A 16579-nucleotide genomic window follows, 5' to 3' on the forward strand; every position below is an offset into this window, starting at 1 on the left:
CCCCAAAGCCTAAAATATTTATTATTAAGCCCTTTACAGAAAACGTTTGCTAGCTCCTGTTCTAAACCTTTAAAATATGTAAAGAGCTGAGAGGGAGTGAGAGAAAGAGAAGGAGAGAGAAAAAGGGAGTAGCTTGGTAGAAGAGCAAACTACGGCTCACCTGAGTGTGTCTTAGTCCATTTGGGCAGCTATAACTAACTGCCATGGACTGGGTGGTTTAAACAAAAACATTTATTTCTCACAGTTCTGGAGGCTGAACAGTCCAATATCAAGGTGTTGACAGATCTGGTCTGTGGTTTGCAGATGGCCATCTTCCTACTGTATCCACACACGGCAGAGAGCAGAGAGGGAGAACCAGCTCTCTCCTGTCTCTTCTTATTGGGGCGCTAATCCCACCATGAAGACCCCACTCTCAGGACCTCATGTAAACCTAGTTACCCCTCAAAGGCCCCATTTCCAAATACCATCACACTGGGGATTAGGGCTTCAATATAAATTTGGGGGGAACACAAACATTCAGTCTATTGCACAGAGTTATCCAAAGAGGATATATGTGGCCTTGAAAAGGGACATTTGTTCTCACTCCGATGGATACCTACTTCTGAGATATTTTTAGGGATTTCAAGCATTAGGACAGGGAGTTAGCAGATGATCTTTAAGCCCCTTCTACCCCTGAGATGCCCTCAAGGCCAGAGAATTCCAAGGTGACTCTGGTCCAGGGGTCTCTGATGCCTTCAGGCTCTCACATTACATTCTCTCTGCACCACCAGTTCTGTGGGAAGCTTTTCTGGTGCCAATAAGCTAGAGAACCCACTGATGAATGCATCTATCCATCAAGTAAGCTTAGCTAGATACACATGAGGCTGAAGATTCAAATTTTATTCTTTAAACCAATAGCTGACGGCAATTACTGACAAGAAAAGTTATTTCTGATTCACCAAGTCTCAAAGCTTTTGTTATGAGTCACTCTTCCAACAAAAACTGATGCTGCAGTTATATATGATCTTCTGTGGCCTTTTTCTATTGAACCATATTGATCTATTTCTCATCTGAAGTCATAAGGGCCTGATATACCTGCAGTCTGACCTTGCATCTTAAAAGGTCCTACTAGCCATCTTAACTTGAAAGCTCTCGGTTTGGTATAAACATGGGCCTGCTTCTGATTGAGGCACTGTCCTGGGTACAGGCACCGAGTCTGCTCTTTAAAATTATTCTACCTAGGAAAGGTTCTTTCAGGTGAACAAATAAAGTAAAGCCACAGGCGGAGCAAACAGAAGCCCCAGCAGGCTTAGAATAACCTCAGGGAATCAAAATAGCTGGAGAACAGGTTGATGTGATTAACAAAATTTTCTGTCATCTCAGAAGGTATGAGTCAGGTTTTACTGTAATAATGCCATGTAACAAACAATCCCAAAATCTTAGCGCCTTACAACAATAAGCATTCATTTCCTAATCACGGGTCAACTGTAGTTGGCCATTCTCAGCTAGGCTTAGTGGGGTCCAATAAACTAGATTGGACTCATGCTTTGGGATGTTTCAGATCTACTCTCTGCATCTTCCATTAGGGCTGGGGCATGTTATTCTCATAATGCAGAACAGAAGCTCCAAGAGGGCTGCAGAAACTCACTAAGCCTCTTTAAGTCTCAGCTTGGAACTTGCACAATACCTCCTCGTACATCTCGTTGGTCAAAGCAAGTCATATGACCAAGTCCAAAATCAATGGGACGTGGAGGTATATCAGAGCCATGGAGAAGCCATGGCCAGCACATAAAGGGAAGGAAGAATCATGGACAAATAACACAACCTAACACAGGGGTGACCTGAAGTGCCTTTACTTCCCGAGCTTTGCTGAAACTATAAGAAAGTCAAGATCCATTTTCTTTCTCACTTAGAGCTCGAGGACTGTGCAGGAATCTTGGTTTGATGATGGAGGACATGGGTGGTGTGGACCATTGTCTGAGTACCATGGGTCCCATCTACCCCTGGAGATAGGGAGGTTTATGGAAGGTGAAGCTGAGTCCTCTAAAACGTAAAGAAAAACCATCAAGCCCACATGAATACATTTTCTCCTATCTCCACCTTCTTGCAGGATTCTGTTTAACTGGTTAACTCTGGTTAATTGGCTTCCAGTTTACCGAGATTATATCTTTTTTTAACATTTATTAATTATTTATTTATTTTATTTATTTTTGGCTGCATCAGGTCTTGGTTTTGGCACGCAGGTTTTTCATTGAGGCACGCAGGATCTTTCGTTGCAGCATGCGGGCTCTTTGTTGTGGTGCGCAGGCTTCTCTCTAGCTGTGGCATGCGGGTTTTCTCTTTTCTAGTTGTGGCACACAGGCTCCGGGGCACGTGGGCTCTGTAGTTTGTGGCATGCAGGCTCTAGCTGAGGCGTGCGAGCTCAGTAATTGTGGCATGCAGGCTTAGTTGCCCCATGGCATGTGGGATCTTAGTTCCCGACCAGGGATCAAACCCGGGTCCCCTGCATTGTAAGGCGGATTCTTTACCATTGGACCACCAGGGAAGTCCCCAGAGATTATATCTTGTGTTTTTACTACCCACTTAGCAAGTGGTGTTACTTCTGAATAGCCAGGATAATGATAAAATAAACAAAAGGCTATAGTCCTGTTCACGTGCTTACTTCTTGACTGTTTACAAAATGTTTATACTCACATTAGCTCCTTTGACACAATCAACCATCCTGTGAAGTGAGAACAAAGACAATATAAGACCTACTTTAAAAGTGCTGATATGGGGCTTCCCTGGTGGCGCAGTGGTTGGGAGTCCGCCTGCCGATGCAGGGGACACGGGTTCGTGCCCCGGTCTGGGAGGATCCCACAGGCGGAGCGGCTGGGCCCGTGAGCCATGGCCGCTGAGCCTGCGCGTCCAGAGCCTGTGCTCCGCAACGGGAGAGGCCACAACAGTGAGAGGCCCACATACCGCGCAAAAAAAAAAAAAAAAAAAAAAAAAAAAAGTGCTGATATGAAGGCTCAGAAATGGTGGGGATGTGACCAAGTTCAAAGGCCAAGTATTAAAGAGCTGGAACAGACTTAAGATTTTCTAACTCCTTGCCCAGTACTCCCTCCCCTCCCCTCTGAGGAAGAACAAAGGAAGCACTGAGAGTGGGAAGCCATTGATTCTCTCCTGGGCAATCCAGGAAGACCTCAGGGAAGAGGTAGGTGTCAAAAGCTATTGGAAGGAAGCTGTCAGAATGGCACAGGGGAAATGTTTTTATACCTTCACACAAAACAAGATCATCCAAAAACCTTACAACTACCTCTACTCATCTAGCCACTAGCCCATAGAATGCCTTAAGCAGCCCCCTAGGCTGATGCTCCATTTCCCGTCTTGCCCCCAGAGGTCTCTTCTCCATGCAATAGCCAGAGAGTCTGCACAAAACCCTCCAATGGCCCCCCAACTTGCTCACAATAAGGCTCTCTGGCCTACCCATATGCTTTCTCTCTGTCGCCCCTCCTACTGCCTCTCTCCTCACCAGCCTCACCCACCTCTGTGCTTCTCCTTGAGCACAGCAAGCATCCTTCTCTCTCAGGGTCTTTGCACTTTCAATTCCCTCTACTTAGAATGCCATGCCTCCCAATATACCTATGGTTCACCTTCTCACCTGATCCAGTTCTCCGCCTGATTGTGCCCTCTTTGGAGGTGTCTGAACACCCCACCTAAAATTCCACATCTCATCACTCTCTATATTTTCACTGTATTTTGCTTTTCTTCATTGCATCTATCACTTTGTGATAATATACTGTACATGAAGATGTTTGCTTCCTTACTGTCTGTCTCTCCTGGAACAGAAGCTCCATGAGAGCAGGGAACTTGTCTGTGCACTGCCTTATCTAGCAGCTCCCTGAAGCATGAATGGTATATGGCAAATGTTCAGTAAATATTTGTTGAACAGATGAGTCAAATAAATTAATGAACTGGTTAGCTCTTTCTCCTCCAGCTACAACCTACTTCACCACCTCACCTGTGGGAGGTACGAAACTTTCCTAGAACTGTTCATGGGCTCATGCATCCTTCAAGAAGAGTTGAGCCCCAAGACACCATCAACAATGGCCTGGCCCCATTTCATACCCTCTCAGTGGCTGCTCTGACAACCTTGTATGATCACAAGCCTGGAACAGAGGCTTGACGGTGCCAAACCGGGGATCAGGAGGAGGCGCCATCTTGTGTCCCTGGAGCAGAGGTCTTGGGACAAAGCCCTGAAAACTGGCATCTAGTCCAGGAGCATGAAACAGATTGGATTCCTCATGATGCTCTGGGGCCTCCTTCATGGGGATGGCTTCCTTGAACCAGTGTCCTACTTGGTGTGGGTCCCCTACAGTCTCTTGCTAAGGGACCCTGTTAACCCTGAGAGTTTCCCTGAGAACAGAAATACATGGCTTTGCATTGTCCCAGGCCCATCTTATTGAGAGCAGATGAAGACCCATCTTGACCAACCCAGGCAGAGGGGAGAAGGTCCCCTAGAGCCATCCTTGGTCCTCTCTCCATTAAGGTCTATTATGCCATTATTCATGTACCTCTCATGCTATGAGAATAGTCCACTTCACACATAGAGAAACATCAGCCATGTGACTTGGCCAACCAGCTAAGCCTTCACTTCTTAAGAGCTTCATCTACAAAATGGGAATCAGTCTCACCAGGCTGCTGGGAAGTTGCCCAGAGATCTGAGTTTGAGCCTTTAGTCAATCTCTATTTCTGTAACAAGTAGCTCTTTCTACTTTAATTTCCTCTATTATAAAAATGAGAATGCTAGTTAATTATTAAGGTTGCCAGCTCTAAACAACCATGAAATGTCATCAGAGTGTTCAATTAATTTGATAAACCTACCAAAGATTTTCTTATACAATAAAATATACAGCATATTAGAAGCACCATTTTAATTAGTAGACCATATTGTATAATTACTATATATATATATATATATATATATATATATATACTGCATTTTTTTCAAATACAAGTGTGCTAATACACCTCAAAATTATAATGCATGCCCCACATAATAAGGCAATGATTCTCTTCAGTACACACCTCAGAGACTTAATTTGATTTGGAGATAAATAAAGCATGGAACTTGCCACTCTCTCGAGGTTACAGTGTTTTAAATACCAATTGCCTTGTAAAATGGATTTGGGGAATATTACAGCAATCCAGGCCGACCAGAGGGGAAGAAGATGCCATTTCAACAATATTTCCCTTTCCTGATGCCTGCATCAGTCTAGCTGTGAGAGCAGCATGCGCCCAGTCTCAAAGGGAGTGTTGCAGGTTCACCACCACGACCCGCATGTAGCTAGACCAAGAACAGCCTTGCTTTGGTGGCAGATCTGGGGCCAACAAAGGAAGAGTTTTCCAGGGTCAAATCTCCACTGGAATGTGAGCTTCATGGGGGCAGGGACTGAGTCTGTTTGCTCACTGCGTAGAGCTGGGCACACAGGTCATCAATGATATTTGTGGAATGGAAGAAGTAAGGAGCAATAAGACTTTAAGAAGATTCCAGGAGGACCCAAGCAGGGGATATTGCCCAGAGGAGTCATACATTCAGTGGGGACCAGGAATCTTTATGGTCTATATGAACCCTGAGATTCTACCTAGACCTGCAGGGGTGTGTGCAAAATGGACAGCAGATGGGAGACAAGACAGCCCCTCTTTTCATATAGGTTCAAAGAGACATGATTATGGTGTTGGCTGGTCCACATCTGGCTGGGTGCCTTTCTCCTCTGGAAGAGGGACTTTGGGAGACAAATTTACATCTGTCTGAGCTGCTGGTGAAATGAATCACAGAATTCAGCATAGGGTGGGAGAAGCTATAGGCAGGGTCAGAAGAAGAATCAAAGCTTGGACCCTATATTAGTTTCCCAGGACTGCCATAACAAAGCACCACAACTGGATGGCTTAAAACAACAGAAATTTGCTCTCTCACATTTATAAGAGGCTAAAAGTCTAAAATCAAGGTGTTGGCAGGGCCATGCTCCCTCTGACGGATCCAGGGAAGAATCCTTCTTGCCTCTTCCCAGCTGCTGGTGGTTGCCAGCAATCCTTGGCGCTACTTGCAGCTGTAACGCGCCAATCCCTGCCTCTGACTTCACGTGGCCTTTTTCTCTGTGTCTCTGTGTTTCTCTGTCCAAATTTCCCTCTTGTTGAGAGGACACCGGTCATGGGATTAGGACTCACCCTAATCCAGTATGACCTTATCTTAACAAATTATATTTGCAAAGACCCCATTTCCAAATAAGGTCGCATTCTGAGGATCCAGGGGGACATGAAGTTTGAGGGGACACTATTCGACTCAACACAGCCTCTGAGGACTCCAATGGGACACTCTCCATGCATGGAGCATGGACCTCATAGCCTAGCCTCTCCATCACTGCAGTGTCTGCCCTCCTGGGGCTCTCTCTGACCTCTTCTGCAACTAACATGCTGGCCTCTGGGGGGCGCTGTGCCTACTTTAATCCTCCCCTCCTCCTCCCCAGAGTTACAGATGGTTCCCTCAAGTTCAGAGGGAGGGTCTGCCTTGCACCTGGCCATTGCCACAGGGTGGAGATCCTATAAGACTCCCACCACCCAGAGTGACCACAGGGCATGAAAACACCTGAAGTCATATGAACCTAAGAGAGGGAGACCACTGAGAACAGCATCCCTTCTTCCCACCTTCCTGAGTGTTCTAGCCGTTCCTACTGTGGAGTCCTGGCTCCTCCCCACGGTGGGCATGGTTTTGTTCTTGCCTGTCTCCATGGACAATCCAGTAAACCTCAGTGTCTGGGTGTCATGGAGCAGGGCTACCCCCCTGCCGCTTAGGCCTGAAATGGAAGAGGAGAGAGTGGGTGGAATTGGAACACAAAAGGACTTCTCCCTCCCCCTGGTAGCCAGTGGAATGCTGTTCTGCTGGTTCCATGTGATGACTGAATTGCCTTTTCACTGAGGGATGAACAGACCTTGAAAAGGCAGCTAAAGTAAGATAATGGTTTCAAGAAAATGCTGTCTATCAAAGGGACCATAAATGAAAGTGGGGTTAATGGTTAATGGTTATGCTGCTAAGGATCTAGGGAGCAGCTCCCAATTTAACACTAAGAAAACCTCCCAGGCACCTATTAGTGCCTGCTCCTGTTGCATCTCTCAACGACCCAATAAACTGGCAGGAATCAGTCTCCCCACTTCAGATGGAGATGTGGATCCTTGGAGATCGTAATATGAACTAGCAGGAAATGGCTTCTTAACAGCATCCAAACAGCCTGTCTGGTTTACAGATGAGGAAAATATGATCCAGAAACGGTGACACATTGAACCAAGGTTACACAACTAGTAAGATGCCCAGCTGGAATTCAAACCTAAATTTGTCTGGTTCCAAGTCCAGTGCTCTTTACATGACAACTGTGCGATGATTTGGTCTGTGGTTTGCTCAGGTTCCCACAGTTAGTGGGTATTGGAGTGAAGACTTCAACCAGGTCTTCCAACTTCTGGTCCAGCCTCCTTCCCACTGCCTCCTCAGTGAGAACTTTCACCCAGTCACTAACTCAGTCTCCCCCTTTTGCGTCACCCTCATAGGTGGTCACTCCAGGACGGTCTCACAGGAGCTGGGACTCAGTGGGTCCATGCAGGATCGGAGGTCCCGTGACTAAGCACTTGCTGGAAGGGTAAGTCCTGATCTTTACAACACAACCAGGCTATGTTCTCAAACTGCGTCAGAACATTTATTTCACATTAACTCTGAACACTCAGTAGAAGAGAAAAAGTGGGACACTTCAGAACTGGCTTTCCTCTGTGCCAACGAAGTGTCATTACTTTAACTTCATTTGTGTGGTACAAATGAGGAGATAAATGTCACATTCCAGCCAGTCTATTAGTGGGTATCAATTGCAACATGGAAAGATTGTACAATCTGGCTGGGTAAGGAAAGGGGAAGAGCTGCACCCAAGGATTTCAGCTCTTAAATCCCTGCTGCCTGGGAAGATAAAAATGTATATGGTGCATTACACACCTACAGCCAGTTGCCTTTATATTTTTTTAATTACATACAAATTCTAGTTGGGCAACTTTGGGTATGTCCCTCAACCTCTTTGGGCCTCAATTTTCTCATCTGTAAAACTGAGACAATATCTGACCTCCTTGCTACACTACGGATTTTTGTGTGAGAATTAAATAAGAAAATGAATAGGAAATTGCAACTGTTCCACACATTATTAATTATGCATTATGCATCATGTACACTCAAAATAATTATGCACCTAAGTAATTTGGATGCATGTTAGAAGTGTGAAATTCAAAATAAAATATATTGCCTTTTCACATCCCTGATGTAACTAATCCTGTGAGATCCAATAGAAGGGAAAGAATCTTTAAACCTCCATTTTTTTGTTTTGTTTTAATAAATTTTCATTGAAGTATAACATATCATATAGAAAATATCTGATTAATTTTCCAAAGTGAACATACTCACCATCAGCACCCAGATCAACAATTAGAATATTATCAGCCCCTCAGAAGCCCCCCTTATACTCCCTCTCACTCACTACTGCCTCTTCTTCCCCCGAAGTTGCCATTACTCTGACTTCTAATATTATGGACTAAATTTGACAGTGTTTGAACTTTGATCACATATTATTTACTCTTTGGGGTCTGGCTTCTTTCAACATTTTGTTGGTGGAATTCATCACACTGTTTTGTACAGCAGTAGCTTATTCATTTTCATTGTTGTATAGTATTGCATTATGTGAAAAGACCTTTATTTATCCATTCTACTGTTGATGGACATGTGCACTGTTCTCAGTTTGGGATTAATACAAATGATGGTTCACAGGTATATAGATTTTTGTTGTAGATATAACTGGAAGAGGAATGCTGCATCATAGAGTAGTGAGTGTTCAACTTGATCATATATTGGCAACCGTTTTCTAAAGTAATTGTTCTAATCTGTACTCAGACCAGAAGCATATGAGAGTTTCAGTTGCTCTGCATCCTTACCAGCACTTGATTTTTTTAAATTGAGGTAAAATTGGTTTATAACGTTATGTAACATTATATTTCAACTTCTGTATACACTATTACGTACCACCAAAGGTTTAGTTTCCATCCATCGCTGTACAATTGACCCCCTTTACCCATTTTGCCCTCTCCCCACCCCCACTTCCACTCTGGTAACCCCTACTCTGTTCTCTGTATCTATGTGTTTGCTTTTGTTTTATTTGTTCATTTATTTATTTATTTATTTTCTAATATTCTACATAGTGAAATCATATGGTATTTCTCTTTCTTTATCTGGGAGAGGTCCATCCATGTTGTCGTAAATGGCAAGATTTCATCTTTTTTATGGTTGGGTAGTATTCTATTGTGTGTGTGTGTGTGTGTGTGTATATCATATCTTCTTTATCCATTCATCCATCAATGAGCACTTAGGTTGTTTCCATATCTTGGCTATTATAAATAATGCTGCAAGGAATATGGGGGTGCGTATATCTTTTCCAATTAGTGTTTTCATGTTCTACAGGTAAATACCCAGAAGTGGAATAGTTGGATCATATGGTAGTTATAAGTCTTATTATTTCAGCCATGTTGAAGGGTGTAGAACAGTATCTCATTGTATTTTTAATTGTCCTTTCCAGATGACTAATGAAACTGAGCACCTTGTCATGTGTTTATTGGCCATTTGGATATGCATTTGCCTATTCAGGATATTTTAATATAAATGAACCATACCATACGTGGCCTTTTGTGATTGGCTTCTTTCACTTAGCATAATGTTCTCAAGGTTCATGCATGTTGTACCATGTGTCTACTTTATTTCCCTTTATTGTTGAGTAATATTGTATTGTATAGAGGTAATATTGTATTGTATAGACACTTTATTTATCCATTCATCAGTTGATGGACATTTGGGTTGTTGTCACTTTTTGGATATTATGAATAATGCTGCTATGAACATGTGTGTACAAGTTTTTGCATGAACATGTTTTCATTTTTCTTGGATATATACCTAGAATAGATTTGCTGGGTCATATAGTAACTCTAAGTTTAATCTTTAGAGGAACCACCAGACTGTTTTCCACAGTGGCCAAACCATTTTATATTCCCATCAGCACTGTATGAGAGATCCAATTTCTCCACATCCTCACCAACACTTATTAGCTGTCTTTTTTATTATAGTCATCCTGGTTAGTATAAGGTAGCATTTCATTGTGGTTTTCATTTGCATTTCCCTTACGGCTAATGACATTGGACAGCTTTTCATGTACATATTGACCATTCATATATCTTCCTTGTAGAAATATCTGTTCAGGTCCTTTGCCCATATTTTGTCTTTTTATTATTGAGTTGTAAGAGCGGGAAGGATTTTTAAAATAACAGAAATTACCACTATATCTTTGTTAAGAGTTGCAAGTATTTTTTCCCAGTTTTTTGTTTCCTTACTTTTCCCCCATTCAGAGTTTTTGAGTTTTTAATGAAATTTAATTTATCAATCTTTTCTTGTGTGGCTTCTAGATTTTGAGCTGGAGTTTGAAAGGCCTCTCCCTCTCTAATGCTATAGGGAATTCTTCTATGTTTTCTTTGTGTACTTTTATAGTTTCATAAAGCCTGTGATACCTTTGAAATTTTTCTAAATGGCTATCCAGTTATTCCAACATCATTTCCTGAATTGTCCGTCCTTCACCCTATACTTTGGTATATCTTCTTTATCAGATTCCGAATTGCCACAGTATTTATATCTATTTCCAGATTTTCAGTTTTATTTCATGGGCATGTTTCATTGACTGCAACTACCTTGCTTTACTTATTGAGGCTTTATATGTTTTCATAAGTGGTAAGGTTAGTCATTTCTCTTATTTGTGAATATTTTTCTTACTATTCTAGTTTGTTTATTTTTTCAAGTGAACTTTGGAATAAGCTCATTTGATTAACAACAAAACCCTGTATATCGTATTATGATCATATTAAATATATAAATGAACTTAGGGAGAATTGAGACTTTTTTTTGAGAATTGACATTTTATTTATAAGTTTTCCTATCCCTTTCAGGTTCTTATTTTATGTTTGTATATTGATCCTTCTTTTCTGATTATGTTATCTAATGATTTATCTATTTTATTGGTTAAAAAAACTAGATTCGGGATTAATTTATTAGTACTATTTATCTGTTTTCTAATTCATTACTTTCTACTTTTATCATTACTCATGACTTATTTCTGGTATCCTTCAATTTATTTTGGTATACTTTTTATAACTTATTGAGCATGATGCTTAACTCACTTGTTTTTTGTTCTTTCTTTCGTTATTTAAGGCTATGATTTTCCTCTGTACATTGATTTACCTGTGTATTAGTTTCCCAGGGCTGCCGTAACAGAATACCATAAACTGGGTGGCTTAAACAACAGGAGTATATTGTCTCACAGCTCTGCAGGCAAGAAGTTGAAGATCAAGGTGTTGGTAGGATTAGTTCCTTCTGACGCTGTGAGAGAGAATAGTTCTATGCTTCTGCCCTAGCTTCTGGTAGTTTGCTGGCAATCTTTGGTATTCCTTGGCTTGTGGGAGCATCACCCCAATCTCTGCCTTTATTTTCACATAACTTCCTCCCTGTGCATGTCTTTGTGACCAAAGTTCCCCTTTTTATAAGGACACTAGTCATATTGATTTAGGGCCCACCTTAACGAACTCATTTTAACTTGATTACCTCTGTAAAGATCCAATCTCCAAATAAGGTCACATTCTGAGGTACCGGGAGTTAGGACTTCAACATATGATTGGAGGGTGGGACACGATTTAACACATAACAAACTATATCCCACCAATTCTGATAAAAAGTACTTTCACTATTGTTGTTTCCTAAGAGAGTCTTCCATTTCAGTTTTTATTTCCTCTTTGAGAGTTTAAGAGAGCCTTTAAAAATTTCCACATTGAAGGAGCTTTTCTACTTTCTATTTTGTTATCGGTGTTTAATGAATTATATAATATGTAATAAAATAGTTACAAAATGTTATCCAAACTACATCTAACTTTTAGAATTTATTGAAGATTTATTTATGGGTTAATATACGGTCAGTTTCCATGAAAATTCTCACAGATTTTGGGGGAAACAAAAAGTTTATTCTTTTGTTACATGGTTTAGTCAGGTCTACCTCATTAGTTAGTTATTTAAGTATTCTATATCTTTATTTGTGTTCTCTTGGTCTATTCTTACAGAAGTAAATTATACTCCGCTTCTACTTATGTATGACTGCCTATTTCTTGAATCTATTGTAACTTCTGCTTTATAAATATGGATACCATATTATTTGGTGTATCAATATTTACAAATGTCTTAGTCAAATTCATAAAAACAGAGTAGATTGGTGATTACCAGGCACTAGCGGGGGGGGGGGATGGGGAGATCAAAGGTAGAATTTTTTGGTATAAAACGAATAAGTTCTGGAGTTCTAATGAACAGCATGGTGACTATAGTTAACAATACTATATTGCATACTTGAAATTTGCTAAGAGAGTAGATATTAAATGTTCTCAGCACAAAAAAGTAACTATGTGAAGTGATAGACGTGTTAATTAACCTTACTGAAATAACCATTTCACATTATATATGCATATCAATCATCATGCCATATACCTTAAACTTACACAATGTTATTTGTCAATTATATCTCAGTAAAGCTGGAAAAAATATTGTCTTTACTGAATTATACCCCTTAGATTACAGTATACCCTTCTTTTTCATTTAATGATCTTTGTCCTGAATGCCACCTTATCTGTCCTGAACTCCACCTTATCTGATATTAAGATAGCAACCTTTGTTTTTCTTTGTGTTTATATTTCTCTGGTATATATTTGTTTTTCTGTGTCTTTGTTTTAGATGTATCTCTTACATATAACATAGAGTTGGGTTTTAGATGTATCTCTTACATATAACATAGAGTTGGGTTCGCTTTGTGATCCATTCTGAAAATCATTTATCTCAATAAAAATTTACTCTAGGGACTTCCCTGGTGGTACAGCGGTGAAGAATCTGCCTGCCAACTGACAAAGGATTAATCTCCAAAATTTACAAGCAGCTCATGCAGCTCAATATCATAAAAACAAACAACCCAATCCAAAAATGGGCAGAAGACCTAAATAGACGTTTCTCCAAAGAAGATATACAGATTGCCAACAAACACATGAAAGGATGCTCAACATCATTAATCATTAGAGAAATGCAAATCAAAACTACAATGAGATATCACCTCATACCAGTCAGAATGGGCATCATCAGAAAATCTACAAACAACAAATGCTGGGGAGGGTGTGGAGAAAAGGGAACCCTCTTGCACTGTTGGTGGGAATGTAAATTGATACAGCCACTATGGAGAACAGTATGGAGGTTCCTTAAAAAATTAAAAACAGAACTACCATATGACCCAGAAATCCCACTACTGGGCATATACCCTGAGAAAACCATAATTCAAAAAGAGTCATGTACCACAATGCTCATGCAGCTCTATGTACAATAGCCAGGACATGGAAGCAACTTAAGTGTCCATCGACAGATGAATGGATAAAGAAGATGTGGCACATATATACAATGGAATATTACTCAGCCATAAAAGGAAACGAAATTGAGTTATTTGTAGTGAGGTGGATGGACCCGGAGTCTGTCATACAGAATGAAGTAAGTCAGAAAGAGAAAAACAAATACCATATGCTAACACATATATATGGAATCTAAAAAAAAAAATGGTCATGAAGAACCTAGGGGCAGGATGGGAATAAAGACACAGACCTACTAGAGAATGGACTTGAGGACACGGGTAGGGGAAGGGTAAGCTGGGACAAAGTGAGAGAGTGGCATGTACATATATACACTACCAAATGTAAAACCAATAGCTAGTGGGAAGCAGCCACATAGCACAAGGAGATCAGCTCGGTGCTTTGTGACCACCTAGAGGGGTGGGATAGGGAGGGTAGGAGGCAGGGAGACACAAGAGGGAAGAGATATGGGGATATATATATATATATATATATATATATATATATATATGTATAGCTGATTCACTTTGTTATAAAGCAGAAACTAACACACCATTGTAAAGCAATTATACTCCAATAAAGATGTTAAAAAAAAAAAGACTTTAAAATAGGGAAAACAAAAAAGGTAAAAAAAAAAAAAAGAATCTGCCTGCCAGTGCAGTGGACACAGGTTCAAGCCCTGATCTGGGAAGATCCCACATGCTGCAAAGCAACAAAGCCCATGCGCCACAACTACTGAAGCCCACGTGCCTAGAGCCCATGCTCCGCAACAAAAGAAGCCACCACATTGAGAAGCCTGCGCACCGCAATGAAGTGTAGCCCCCGTTCACCGCAATTAGAGAAAGCCCACGCACAGCAATGAAGACCCAACGCAGCCAAAAATAAAAATAAATAAATAAATTTATTTTTAAAAATTACTCTAATAACAGGTCAAATATGCTTGGTCTTTGTATTATCATATTATTTGCACTATGTTGCTGTTGAATAGTTCTATTTTTTTAAATATTTCATTATGTAGTCTATAGTTATTTTGTGTCTTCTTATTCTGATATTTAGGAAGATTTGTATTTTTGTTCTAACAGCTGCCTTTACAAGTACAGTATTATTTTAATGCCCTTAGCTCTCTTTTTCCTTAATTAGTTCTTCACCATAAGCAATAATGGAATAATTGTATTTTCTCTTCCTTTCCCTGTCACGTTTCTTAGCTTTTCCACATAGCTCAGAGATGAGGCCACCATTGATAATCAATAAGCATTGATTAACTGCTACTCTTTTCTAAAAACAAAACCCAACAAAACACACACTCAATGTCAAGAAAAAAATCTTCATTCTCTTTCTTCCTCTGCCTGGATATCCTATGCTGGTTTGTCTAGAACCAACCACTAGTCCTGTTTGAAAACATTCTACCAGAACATGAAGACAGGAATCTGAACCTTGGAAAGAGAGAATCGTTGTGTCATTGTAGGAGCACCTGTCACACCCACATTCTCCTCTTTGATCCAGCTCCTGACTTCTCCATTGCCGAAGCTCTGGATACACATAAAACCAGTAATCAGTGGGAGAAACCAGGACTGGATCTCTACTAAGAAGCTGTTCCAGGGGCCTGGCCCTCATCGAGTGCAAAGGTTACAAGATCCAAAGGACTAGAGATACAAGTCAGGAAACAGATGTAAATTTTAGAGACACACCTGATTATCAGAATGAGTCCACAAACAATAAACGCTGGAAAGGGTGTGGAGAAAAGGGAACCCTCCTCCTATTGGTTGGAATGTAAATTGGTACAACCACTATGGAGAACAGTATGGAGGTTCCTTAAAAAACTAAAAATAGAGTTGCCATACGATCCAGCAATCCTACTCCTGGGCATATATCTGGAGAAAAACATTATTTGAAAAGATACATGCACCCCAGTGTTCATTGCAGCACTATTTACAATAGCCAAGACACGGAAGCAACCTAAATGTCCATCAACAGAGGAATGGATAAAGAAGATGTGGTACATATATACAATGGAATATCACTCAGCCATAAAAAAGAATGAAATAATGCCATTTGCAGCAACATGGATGGACCTAGAGATTATCATACTAAGTAAGAGAGAGAAAGACTAATATATCACTTATATGTAGAATCTAAAAAATATGATACAAATGAACTAATTTACAAAACAGAAACAGACTTACAGACTTTGAAAACAAACTTATGGTTACCAAAGGGGAAAGGTGAGGGGAGGGATAAATTAGGAGTTTGGGATTAACACATACACACTATTATATGTAAAATAGATAATCAACAAGGACCTACTGTATAGCACAGGGAACTCTACTCAATATTCTGTAACAACCTATACGGGAAAAGAATCTGAAAAAGAATGGATATATGTATATGCATAATTGAATCACTTTGCTATACACCTACAATGAACACAACATTGTAAATCAACTATACTCCAATATAAAATAAAAATTTAAAAAAAAGAATGAGTCCAAAGGTCTACATGACCTACTGCACCTGCCTTACCTACATATAGGGTGACTGTTGGTCTTGGTGAACAGTTTTGCTTTATGCCTGTTGAGCCAAAGTATTTCAGTTTTGATAACAAATTATAGACTCACCCCGCCTCTAAACCACACATGTGATTGACGAAGGTGCCAGGTAGCCTCGGTCTTCATTTTCATGATAACTGGAAAGCATACATGATCTGCCATTGATTAGCTGCCTTTCTCGCTAAGTTCAGTGTCCTCATCTGTAAAATAAAGACGAAAAGGGTATGAGTTCATTGAGCTCAAAAGTCTCTTTTGTTAGTACATCAGAAGTGTACTTTTACATAGTTTCACCAATTTTCATTATGATCAAATTATTTGGGTCACGGCTATTTTCAGAGTCAGAATCAAAATGGACAGAAAAGTGATCAGTTGTGTGATTATGTGCCAACAACAAGCACCATTATTATTGCAAGAGATGTCCTGCCACTTTCTTTGAGGAAAAAAAAGAAGGAAAATTAAACAGTTCTATTGATTTTTAGAGTTAGGTTCATGGAAAGGTCTTTTTCCACCAACGCAGGGAGGTGTCCAAGGTA

The 16579-nt window shown here is 40.4% G+C and overlaps 1 protein-coding gene across 2 annotated transcripts in view; it reads right to left on the reverse strand.

The window, feature by feature from the left end:
* The window catches only part of LOC117199107 (peroxisomal membrane protein 11A-like), a 234429-nt gene that overhangs the window by 44469 nt on the left and 173381 nt on the right, over positions 1-16579 (reverse strand). For both annotated transcript variants that reach the window (XR_007474439.1, XR_007474438.1), the window contains exon 3: positions 16116-16246. The gene's annotated coding sequence lies outside the window, so the exon portion shown is untranslated. The remainder of the gene's footprint in view (positions 1-16115; positions 16247-16579) is intronic.

Source organism: Orcinus orca, chromosome 20, assembly GCF_937001465.1.
Source record: "Orcinus orca chromosome 20, mOrcOrc1.1, whole genome shotgun sequence".
In the NCBI taxonomy this organism is placed as follows: Eukaryota; Metazoa; Chordata; class Mammalia; order Artiodactyla; family Delphinidae; genus Orcinus; species Orcinus orca.